Genomic DNA, 11,962 nt, shown 5'->3' with positions numbered 1-11,962 from the left:
CTGTTGTGAAGGGGACGCTCATAGCATCCAGCCATCCATCCAAGAGCACTGTGAGAGGAAAATGTGAAATATAAAAGGCGCATTCATGTAGGCTCCACTATGTTTGGTGGTAGCTCAGTGGGCTAAACGGCCGCCTGCCATAGTCGCGGACCGAGAGGTCGTGGGTTCGGCTAATGTCAACGGAACTTCTTATAGTTTTTTTTTTGCCCTCTGATGGCGTTCATTTTGCTGACGTACTTCCGTGACGGAAATACGCCATGAAAGGCATGGTGGGCCCCGGCTAAAAAATAAAGCACGGAATGTGAAGCACACGCATTTTCCACGAATGAAAGAAACAGGGGGAAAACAATTTTAGCAAAGGAAGAACCTGTCTATTCATCATATTTATTGTAGCGCAAGCTACCACTCATCGCTCGTGCTATCGGAAAGCTCTCTGTCACTCTCGGACCGAAGGATCTCGTCTTCTGCTCTGTCCATGGCACTGGAAATTCCGCATTTCTTTGAATGCCTTCATGACCACAGTTGCTGGAATCCCTAGCCAAGCTTCAGCCACCCACGGTGTCATATCTTCAATAGAGGCAAGCCTGAAACCCTTACTCGCAGTGAATGCCTGGTATACGTCGACTAGCCGCTTGTTATAGAGTGCTCGCAAGCGATATTTCATGGGCTTGTAAATACACATACACATACCGTCTGGGTGGCATGATGTATGGCTGAAGCACATACATCATGCCACCCAGAATCACCAAGTCCGTGTGGCAAACTGCCAGTTGATCTCTGACACAATGGTCTTGGTGACACTTCAATGCGTCCAGCACCCGCATAGATCGAATTCGCAGGTTAGGATTTGACCTTTTGCGCCAGACTTGCCGATCTAGTTGGTTACAAATTTCCATGCAGCATTTTTCATTGGCGAGCACTATCACGCCTCGGGGAAAGTTCACATTATTTGGAACATTCTTGTACTGGAACGCGCAAAAGGAGGCAACCTTGTGCCGTGTATTCTGCAGACCAGCATTGCCGTTACCCGATCTTCTTTTTGCCCGACGTTAACACGCGAACTTCAACTGCCCCTGTTGACTCCTGCGGAAGGAAGCAGTGTAGTAGCCAGGGAGAGTGGGGAGACACACCGGGCCCGTGCCCCGCCCCCCCCCCCTCCCTGCTGCATAAACACACACAAAAAAAATAAATATTAAACACACTCTATCTTTCAAAAAAGAACATGTAGACGCCGCGGACCCCCGGACATATTAACCACGTACTAACTGAAAGGTCTTACAAAAATTTACGAACTTTTTCAGTACACAATTGATGGCGCAAACAGCACTCGAAAACGTTTAGCCGCAGTGCTTGCGAGCCATGTTCCGTTGTAATGAAATGAAACCGGACTGCGCGCTTTATTCTAAATATGCGCCACAAAACATGCGGTACGAAGGCAGTATTGTTCCAGTTACTGTTGCAACATGGAACAATGCATTTCTTCGTAAATTGTATCTAGAAGCCAGTGTTACCCTGCAAGTTCGGCCAAAGTAAGCAGGTTACAATGGGTTGCACGTTTGACCATCCTCTTCCTCAACTACCGCGCGTATTTCTTTAAGTTCCCAGCCTCCAGCTGTCTAGTCAGCCGAGTAATCAACCGATGTATCATGCTGTCGAATGAGCGAGGAAATATTAAAACTACAAGAAAATATTCCTTCTTTAGGTAGAAATGCTCGCGCCGTTATCTTGCATATAACTTGCTGCATACCTTGTGGGTGCTACAGACCAACGCTGACGTAGAGATCGTTCACTGACAGCGTCACGTAGCGCCCGGAGCAGAGAACCGTGTTCCCCGAGTCACGAAAGAGTTAACAGTTACAACGCCGTTACGCCGACAATGGTTCGGCACAATACCCACGTTGGCCGAGAAAGCAAAAATCTCCACAAAAAAATAATTGCCGACAATAGTTCGGCGCAATAACCCCGCTTCCCGACAGAGAGAAAATGAAAAAAAAAAGTTATTGACATCGCAGCGGGGCCATGACTTTGTTTTTACGAGCTTTCACGACGGTACGAAGCGGACGCTACGCACCAGGCTGGAAGCTGTACTTCCAATCGCAAAAGAAGAATCTAAGAAAAAAGCAATATGAAAAAAAAAAACAATATGGGAAAGAACGAAGGTATGCTAAGTCGTATGCAGCACAACGCCGTTGCGAAGGAAACCATCGATGACCGAAAGAATCGCTATTAAGTAACCACACATGTCACCATCAACGTCAGTCTCATCACAGTTGAAAGAGATTACGTATGAGCTGTGCTGCGTATTATCCCGTGATAGTGAAGGCGAAAAAACGCAGCAGTCAAACCGGTAAACATTGAACTCTGTACTCAGCGAACTTTAGACGAGCAAAGTAATTCCCACTCACATTGCAATGATAGCAACGAGCACGGTCGTCAGCCGTCTAGAATATCTGAGCTGTGGACCATAAAAGTCTTGTATATATACATTTATTACGGTGCATTCCAGTAAGCCGTTGGCGATCTCGTGCATTCTAAAATGTACTGCTCTGCTGTGTCGCTGATGCGATGTGTTCGCGAAAAGCGACAATATTTCAGAATGTTGCGATGCATTCAGGTGCGGCTTGCGTGGAGTGTTAGATAACAGTCGTGGTAGATGCATTAAAAAAAAAAAACCCTGTAACACTGCAAAACGAAAAACAGGCACGCCTGTGAATGCCCTCCTCAGAAAAAAAAGAAAAAAATGTCATCCTGATGCTACAAAAAGAACACGTTATTGAAATATACACTGAGCAAAAATAAAGAACACAGAGAAACAAAAATTGGGGGACGCTTCGCCTTTAAGAGTTGAACGCGATAGCGAAATCCGCCCTCTAGTGCACACTTCAACCACTAAGTGCATACTTATTAATGTGTACTTTTACACACACACGCACACAGACACACGCGCGCGCGCGCGCGAATGGTACAAGTTTTTTATCTAAAGCGAGAGTCGCATGGCCTCCAAGACACACGCCATGCGCCCGCCATCTCGGAGGCCATTAAGGGTCTAGACATAATTCTCACATTGCCTCACAGATGGCAGCACATTATCTAGCGTTTGCTGTTTCCTTGATCAACGCCTCCTCTAGAAAACTGGTGTTGGCTTGAAATGTTTTCCGCTAGATGGACATAGTTGTCCATTTTTAGAGCTGTTTGAAAGTTCGTGTGTGTTTTTAGCGGCGATGGCTGCACTATCCCGGCCTTTTTCGAAGTAGTTTGATGGCCTCGCCTATGCGCCTACAAATCGCCGAATGGGCTTGTTTTCGTCGTGACACCTGCCGAACAAAATGCGTTAACGAGACTCCTTCCACTACATGGCATTTATGTAGTGTTTTTTTCTGAAGAAGCTGCAAGTTACACGGTGGCTTTGTGGTAGGACACCTGCTTGCCACGCGAACGGCTCGGGTTCGATCCGCAATGAAACCGAAGATTTTTGTTGTTTGTTTTATTTGCTTCTTTCTCGATTTTTCGGTCACGGACGATTTTTCGCTCACAACCAACGGTGCCGACGCCGACACCAGAATTTCTGCGACACGAGCTCTCTAACACTGTCGCGTTAAAAATTACACCATCTCCCGCTAAAGGGGACCATGAGACGATGCGAAGCAGCGTTTCGGCATGTCCAGCCAGGGTTTCATCCTTAGCGGTTTCCCGCCGACGTTGCCGTTTGCGCTGGGCTTCCCTAGCCCGGAGCTCGGGGTGCGCTTGCCAACGTTTACGTTGCGCTTCGGCACGTGGAGACTTCCGCTGCTCCGCGATATCGGCAGGCGTTAATGCATTACTGCAACTGGCGCCGACGTTGACGTTGGAACTCATGACACCGGCGCAGCCGGCGTAGTGACTGAGCGTGTGCACGACCTAACGCGAGCCGTTTAGATGCGAAGCATCTTATGGCGGAGTTCAATACGGTGGTGGTGGTAAGGGTGGTCTCAGTAAGGGTGGTCACGCCGCACACCACCACCACCGGATTGACCTCCGCCATAAGATGCTTCGCATCTAATAATCAAATCCTGCAGTAGCTCGCGCGCTTAAAAATGTTTAGATCGCCGTGGAACACGTCAGGTCATGCGAGCCTGGTGCGAGTGCGTAATTCCATCAGGTACGACCCCGCACTCCATTGTACCGAGGTGCCGGAGTACCTTTCGTGGCCCTAAATATAGCCGCATAACTATTTCACCACGGCCTCAGCGGCATATCGGCACATACGCCCAAACACTGGAGCCGGGCTGGTAATTTTACTCGTACATAACGTGCGGGTTATCGGTCCTCTGCTGATTGTTGATGTGCACACGGACGAGTGGTCTCCTTTTTCGGCATTATAGAGCAGAGGCAGGCGGTGACATCTCCATATTTTCTTCGTCGGTGACATACGGCGGTCTAGTTCTCACTTTCCTTCCGTAAACTACTCTGAATCATGTCATCTGCGTTGCTTCTTGCACTGCCCTGTTCTACGCGAAAGCTTACTTTCTGTAATACGTGATCCCAGTGCTTGTGTTCGGCGTAGACATACCTTGCTAACACGTCGGCGCTGGCCTTATACAAGCGCTCTGTAGGTAATTCGACTGCAGGAGGTGGTAGGCGCTTGTACAGCGGAATCTCGTAGACACGATGCTCACTCGGGCTCTAAAATAAATCGTATTATCCGAAAATCGCATTAGCCGAATCATTGCATAAAAGATTGCTATTAGTACATACTTGGTACAGAAATTGCTTTTATTAAAGACCTTTAAAATGGTCCGTCACAATGCACTAAAGCCTTTGTTTTTCGATGTCCTGCAGGAAGCCTTTTTTTAAAGCTTTTAGAACCGAGTAGCAGTTTCATCACTTAATTACTCACCTGCGACAAGGGTACGAAAAGCGCCTAAAGCTTCGATTGCATGGTCAGTAGTTATTGACCGTCTCATACGGTGAGGCAATCAAATCCAATCCGAAATTATAAACATTAATTTGGGAAGTCACCGGAATACCGCAAGCGCTGTGGTGCCTGTATGGGCCAGCGCTGCACAGATGTAGTGTCTCTTGGCGCAGAAATTGAAACCACTCGAAGTTTTCCGACATTTCGTGATTATGTTATTCAAGCCCACGTGAATATACGATCGTTTCCGCCATACAAAAATGGATTACCTCTATGAAACGTTGGCCAGGAACAAAAAAACGTATTTTGCTGAAAAACGTATTAAGCGGGGTCGTATCAACGAGATTTCACTGTATTGGGATAGCTTTTCTCGCTGTATTGCAGGATGCCTTGAGTTAGGTCTGCCTAAAAGCCGTACCTTTGTCGGCATTGAGTACGTCCGGACCACCGTGACGAAGTAGGGTCTCATCGGCGAAGAACTGAGCTACCTCACCGATGCTATCCTTGGGTAGGGCTTTCGCTTCGGTGCATTGGGGAAGGTAATCCGAGCTACGACGATCCACGTGTTACCTGACGTTGACTCGACAAATATTCCTAGTACGCCCCTCCCGATCTGCTAGAACGGTCGGGAAGGTGAGTTAATCAACTGTAGGAATCGTTGTCGGTGGTGTCTGGAGTTGCTGGCAGCCTGCATATGCAATAAAGTAGTTTGCAACATCAGCAAACGCTTCAAATGATCCTTGACCTAAATCCTCGCTAGCGTGCGCGAGAAGCCCAAATTCCCCGCGATCGATTCGTCATGCATGCCCCGAGGAACCTCTGGCCGCCGTGCAGAGCGCAGAACTGGTAGTTGGCCCGTACAGGCAAGATTCTTTTAACGAGAACGCTATTTGTCTTGCAAAACACAGAGAATACACGCCTGAATACGCTAGGAGCAACATGGATCTTGCGTTCTGAACATTTCACTTGTTTTTAACATGAAAGTGTTTTGTGCCGGGGTCCACCACGGCTCCACTGACGTATTTCCGTAACTGATATGACGTCATGAAATACAAAGACTAACAGATGGCAAAGAAAAAAACTAGAGGGAAAAGTTCCGTCACCCGCGCTCCGCTGTGCGCGGCGCGGAACGATTAGGTCACACACACCATGCCAACGGAGAGCTATTTATATGCACAATTTGCCGGTGGTGGTACTCAGACACCGGTGGTACATAAGTGTGTCTTCGTTATCACTACAGAGATGGCGCGAGTGAAGTGACCTTCGTGCTCTCAACGCAAACTTGCCCAGCAAACGCTCAACTACGTCTGTGAAGACACGTTTTACTTTCGTGCTATACCGATTCTTATGACAGAATGATAAACCATGTTTTCCCCCTTCGTCCTCTTCTATTGTTCGGTAAAGTCGTCTGTACTTACATTTCCCAGAAGTGTGTCTTCATCCGACTCGTCTTGGGGCGACGGCTTCGTGGGGTCGTATGACATGCAATCGAGATCAGAGTGTTTGCGTCCTAGCTATATAAGAATATTATGGCTTTAATCATGAAAGCCTGTTGCATGTTAGAAAGAAAAGGCATGCACGCGTGTTACTGTCTTCTTTTGAAAAAGGGACTGCCCGGATGCCGCAAACAGAAGACGAAAGTAAAACAAAGTCGAGCCAGTCCCACGCCGTGAAAGCCATCGGAGAGCGATGCTGTTGCCCGTTTCAATACAGTGAAACCTCGGTGATACGATCACAGCTCATGCGAATTTTGGGCTGATACGAATTTTTTGTTGGTCCCGGCCAAGGCCCATTGGCCTGCAATGTTATGAAGTACGGTTGTTGCGAACCGATTTTTACCCAGCGACGTTTGATACGAACGTACGCTACCGCCCAGGTACGAAGAGGTGCTGTCCGCGATGTCGCGGAAGACGCGCCAGGCACGTGCGAGCGCGGGAACGCAAGCGTGGGCATGCGCGCCGCACCGCCGAATTGTCAGAATCACGGTGTAATAAAAACACTTTTCTTAAGGTCAAAATAGACCTTCAGAGACGCGTAACGGCCTCCGAGATTGTATGCGCGAGTCTCTGAGGCTCTTATGTGCCTCCGTGTGCCTTCGCATTTAGATCACGGAGGACTTTAGCGCCATGCTTTTCTTTTAAATGCCAATGTATTTCTTAGTCGGGGCATGTCAGGCGTCTGTCGGTGTCCGCGCGCCGGCAGGTGTTATCTCTCCGCTCTCACTCCCTCTCCCATAGCAACAGCTGCGGGCGCGCGCGCTTATCCTCGCCCCTAGCAACCGGAGCAGGTGGTGCGGACGGAGTAGCGGAGACTGAGTGGAGAGGAGGAGCGCGCTCTGGCGTCTGAGGGCACTCGCGTCGCGGGAGCTTGGCGGAGCTCCCGCGTGTGTGGAGAGAGTGTAGGAGAGGGTAGGTGCAGTGCTTCGCCGTTCCTTCTCTCGCCGTTCGCTCTCTCTCCTCCCTGCGCCCCACTCTCCCGTCCGCTCGCTCGCACGTATATATAAATGGAGTGAAGCAATTACTACGCCATGTACTCTCGGCGCAAGAAATGCATTCACATTTCCTCACGATTCCCTTCGGGGAGGTGGGGGCATTTTTTTCTTTTTCTAAAGCGTCGACACGGGCTGCTGTCGTTGTACTCTGTTTACACGTGCCTGCCTCGTGCATCCGACATCCTACGAAAGGTGGACGAGGACCGAAAGAAGGCGAGGACGGTCTTGGCGAAAGAGTCACGCCTCACAACGCCAACATGCGCGACCGTTGAGGTCGCACTTGTGCGGGCATGGCCGTAAATCTCCCAAAAAACATCCCCAACATCCCTCCGATAACAATATCATAACACAGGACCGTGGTTCTGTAATTTCGTGGCCTTGATGCATCGCGTCAAAGCGCTTGTTTTGTTACTTTCGTTGCAGTACTCCGGTGTTATGCAAAAAAATACTAAAATTTGGAGGGGGCTACTGCTGTCGCGGGTCACAACGCACCTGGTTCATTAATTAAATACTCGCGTATGAGCCGTATATCTATGAGTGCTGGTATGATTGCCGACATCTAAAAACTTGACTGACAATCATTCAGGGTTCTTCCTGACGTTGCTGTGGCCCTGAAAAACAATAAATGAAAATGTACGCCAGCTTTCTTGTGGCATGCTAATTTTCCATGATTTCTGGTGATACGAATTTCGGATGATACGAATATTTTTGGTAGTCTCGTGAGATTTGTATCACCGAGGTTTCACTGTATGTCCCCTCAATATTGTTTCATTTGGTCCAGTTACTTCTAAGTATTTCTCTGTTTATGGAGGAGCCAGGTGTTCAATTCCAGTCGACGGTTCTGGTCGGCCTGGGTTACCATAGACTTTTCTCTCTTTCTGCCAAGCCCCTTTCTGTCACCCCCAGTCTATCTCCTACCATCTAACTGGCAATAACTCTTCTCTCAATCTACTGTTTGAACTGCACGCTTTTCGGAAGCTTCATCAGGTGACCCCTTCGAACGCACCAGTTGAATTGGCCGCCTTACGTAAGCTTAATCGCGTGGCCCTCCTTTCAATGTACTCTTTGCATCGCCCATCTTACGTGAGCTTCATCACGTGAACCCTTCGAATCCACTAGTTGAATTGGCCGCCTTACTTAACCTTCATCGCGTGGCTAGAGTGTACTAGGACAGGGGAGTGCGCGAAACGAGCTTGAAAAAGTGAAGCCAAAACAGGGTCAATCCACTTGCGGCGCAGCGATCGGTAGTCTGCAATGTGCCGTCGTTTAATAGTTGCGCGCGGCTCCGCCGAAGTGGCGTAGGGGTAGAATGCCCGCTACCCACTCAAAAGGCCTGGCTTCTAAACACAGCTTAGATGGCGGATTTTTATACTTAGTGCCACCTTTTATAGCTGCATTGGTTTTCCTTTGTTTCTTAAAAATAGCTTCAGCCGCTACGTGTTGCTTCAAAAAGTGACCCAAAATGCCAAGTAAAATAGAAGAAATTTGACAGGTGGCGCAGTTATTTGCAGCGCCACCGCCCGACTGAACAAAAACGTAAAGTACGGCCTCCAAGATTTTCGCGAATACAATACTCGAGACGAGATTTCACATCTTACGTTACTTTTTGTAGCAACACGTAGCAACAGAAGGTAGTTTTAAGAAACACAGGAAAACCAACACACCTGTAAAGAAGACACTGAGAATAAAAAACTCACCATCTAAAGCTGCGATTCGAACCCGGGCCTTTTTAGTGGGAAGCGGGCATTCGACCCCAGCAACACTCTGGCAGGGCCGCGCGCAAGTCTTAAAGAGGTACTGACACAAAATTTCGCGGCCGAGATAGCCTATGGGACCGATTCCGGTGAACATGCGTATATCATCTGCAAAATACCAGCAGCGAATATAGCTCGGAAGTTACTTTAAATGAATTTTGAAATTTGCGTGAGCGATCGACATCCTCGCGCTACTGACACCCTCAAAGGGGACCATTGAGGACCCCCTACTTCTCTCACGTGACTACGCTACAAGAATTATCATGACGTCATAGCCGCCATGTTTTTTTGCCCGCGTATGCCCCAACAGCCTACTTCTCGGCGGCTTGCCGCGAACCGTGCGGAAGTGCGTCACAGTTCTGTGTGCTGACGTGATCGAGCGCTGCACCCGCTAGGTGGTGATAGTTGCACCCGGAAACTTGTCGTTCTTAAAACCGAAACTGACACTGGTCTGTAATGAGGAGCCTGTAATTATATATCTGTAGCGCGCTGCAGCAAACGATGTGCCGTGTTATGACTAACAGGCCCCCAGCATCACATTGCAGCAACAAAATGCGAGGCCAGAATTTTTGTGTCAGTACTCCTTTAAATGACGACACATTGACAACTACCGATCGCAGCGCCACAGGCGGATTGACCCTGTTTTTGCTTCACTCTCTGTACATTGGCGCTGTGGCCGTTCAGAGCACTCCCCTGTCCTAGTACACTCTAGCGTGGCCCTCCTTTCAGTGCACTCTTTGAATCGCCCATCTTACGTGAGCTTTATCACGTGGCCCTTTTTAGTGCACTGTTTGAATCGCTGATATTACGTAAGCTTCATAAGGTGAGCCCTTCGAATACACTAGTTGAATCGGCCGCCTTACGTAAGCTTCATCGCGTGGCTTTCCTTTCAGTGGACTCTTTGAATTGCCCATCTTATTTGAGCTCGATCACGTGACCCCTTTCAGTCCACGTTTGAATCGCCGACCTTCCGTACATTCATCAGGTGACCCCTCCGAGTCCACTCGTTGAATCGGCTGCCGTACGTAAGCTTCATCGCGTGGCCCTCCTTTCACTTGACTCATAAAATCGCTCATCCTCTTTAAGCTTCATCACGTGACTCCTTTGAGTCCACTGTTTGAATCGCCGACCTTACGTAAGCTTTATCAGGGGACCCCTTCGAATGCACTAGTTGAATAGGCCGCTTTACGTAAGGTTCATCGCGTGGCCCTCCTTTCAATGCACTGTTCAATCGCCCATCTTACGTGAGCTTCATCCCGTGACCCCTCTCAGTCCACTGTTTGAGTCGTCGACCTTACGTAAGCTTCATCACGTGGCTCCTTCGAATCCGCTAGTTCAATCGGCCACCTTACATAAGCTTCATCGCTTGGCCCTCCTTTCAATGAACTCTATGAATCGCCCAGTTTACGTGAGCTTCAACACGTGACCCCTTTCCCTGCCCTCTCAACAGGCTATCCTCCACACGCTCTTTACGTGAATTTCTGTAGTGTGACCACGTCAACGATGTCATCTGCACGAGGTCCGCATAAACAGCGTCGCCGTAAAACCGCGGTGATGTCGAATTCCTGGAGTCTGAATCTCAAGCAAGTGCTGGTTTTGAGGCTGCCTGAAAGGACGTTTAAGTTTGCTAGCCAGCACAAGGCCAGGTGTTGGCTTATGAATTTGAAGCGTCTGCCGTACATGTTAAGGTGCAATAGTGACATCGCCCAAATAATCGCAAGGAGCACACTGTCATGGAGTAATTCCCTCCAGCCTTCGACTGTGACCGGCTGGAGTAAGCTATGGCCAATTCTATTTCCTCTGTACTCCGTACAAGCACGGGAAAGGCACCTACGGTGCTTCCATCGGTGTGCATCTCGATATCGGCGTCTTCATCGCTGTGGTTGCCATAGGAGTCCCGGAATAGGAACCCTCCCCGTTTTATATGAACTTTAATAAAGGAATGTTTTCACCATCATCATCACCATCGATATGTGCGAGAATAGGCAGCAGCTGCAGGCGTCATTTCAGCAGGCGACATTGTCTCACGTCATCAAAATGTCGAGACAGGACTGCTCCTTGAAGCCTGCCAACACTATCCATCACACACTGCAATGTCGCATGCACCAAGCAAATGAGCACATTGAGAAGCAGGTTTTCAATGGAACTTTCGACTTCTAATTCCAAATTTCATCGCAATTTCGGTCACTCAACGACCCTTCATAAAAGTAGCACCCGAAGACTCGGCCATTGAAAACGCCGCACCAAACGTTTAGTGCAGAGCTCTCTTGGTGTTTCCGCTTGGAGCAAGTGAGGGTTCACGCCGAGGTAGTAGTAGTAGGCGTTGTGCAGGTTCGTAGGCAAATTGCGACAGAACTGCACCTCCTCTATCCAGATCACGTGCTGTAAAACGCCAAAGTTTCTGTCTATCTAAATCAGGCCTCAGTTACAAAAACCCTGCCTTTGTTCAAAGGTGCTGGTGAATTCTATATCCTTGTCAAGTAACAAGGATACATGAGGTGCTTGACAAGGACTCTTCGCACTGACGTCATGCTTGCACCTGCGCACTGGGCTATTTGTTTAATGCTGGCTTCTGCCTTCGCTTGTACGAACGCAAGCACGCCGGTTCCAAACTTTTCATCTAAAACATACTCCTTAGACCTCCTTCCTAACGCCCAGGACTACTAGAAGAAAGCCTGTTAAAAGTCCTCACGAACGCTATCTCTGCTCGGAGGTCGCCCACAGGGTGCTTTAAAGCGTGGAAATACGCCATGGTTACATACTCCATGGTTACACATGCGACAGCTGTATGTTTTTTTTCTTCTGTAGATAACCGTCTTTCAC

This window comes from Rhipicephalus sanguineus, chromosome 4 (assembly GCF_013339695.2).
Source record: "Rhipicephalus sanguineus isolate Rsan-2018 chromosome 4, BIME_Rsan_1.4, whole genome shotgun sequence".
Taxonomy (NCBI): domain Eukaryota; kingdom Metazoa; phylum Arthropoda; class Arachnida; order Ixodida; family Ixodidae; genus Rhipicephalus; species Rhipicephalus sanguineus.
Note: the sequence above shows the minus strand (reverse complement) of the source record.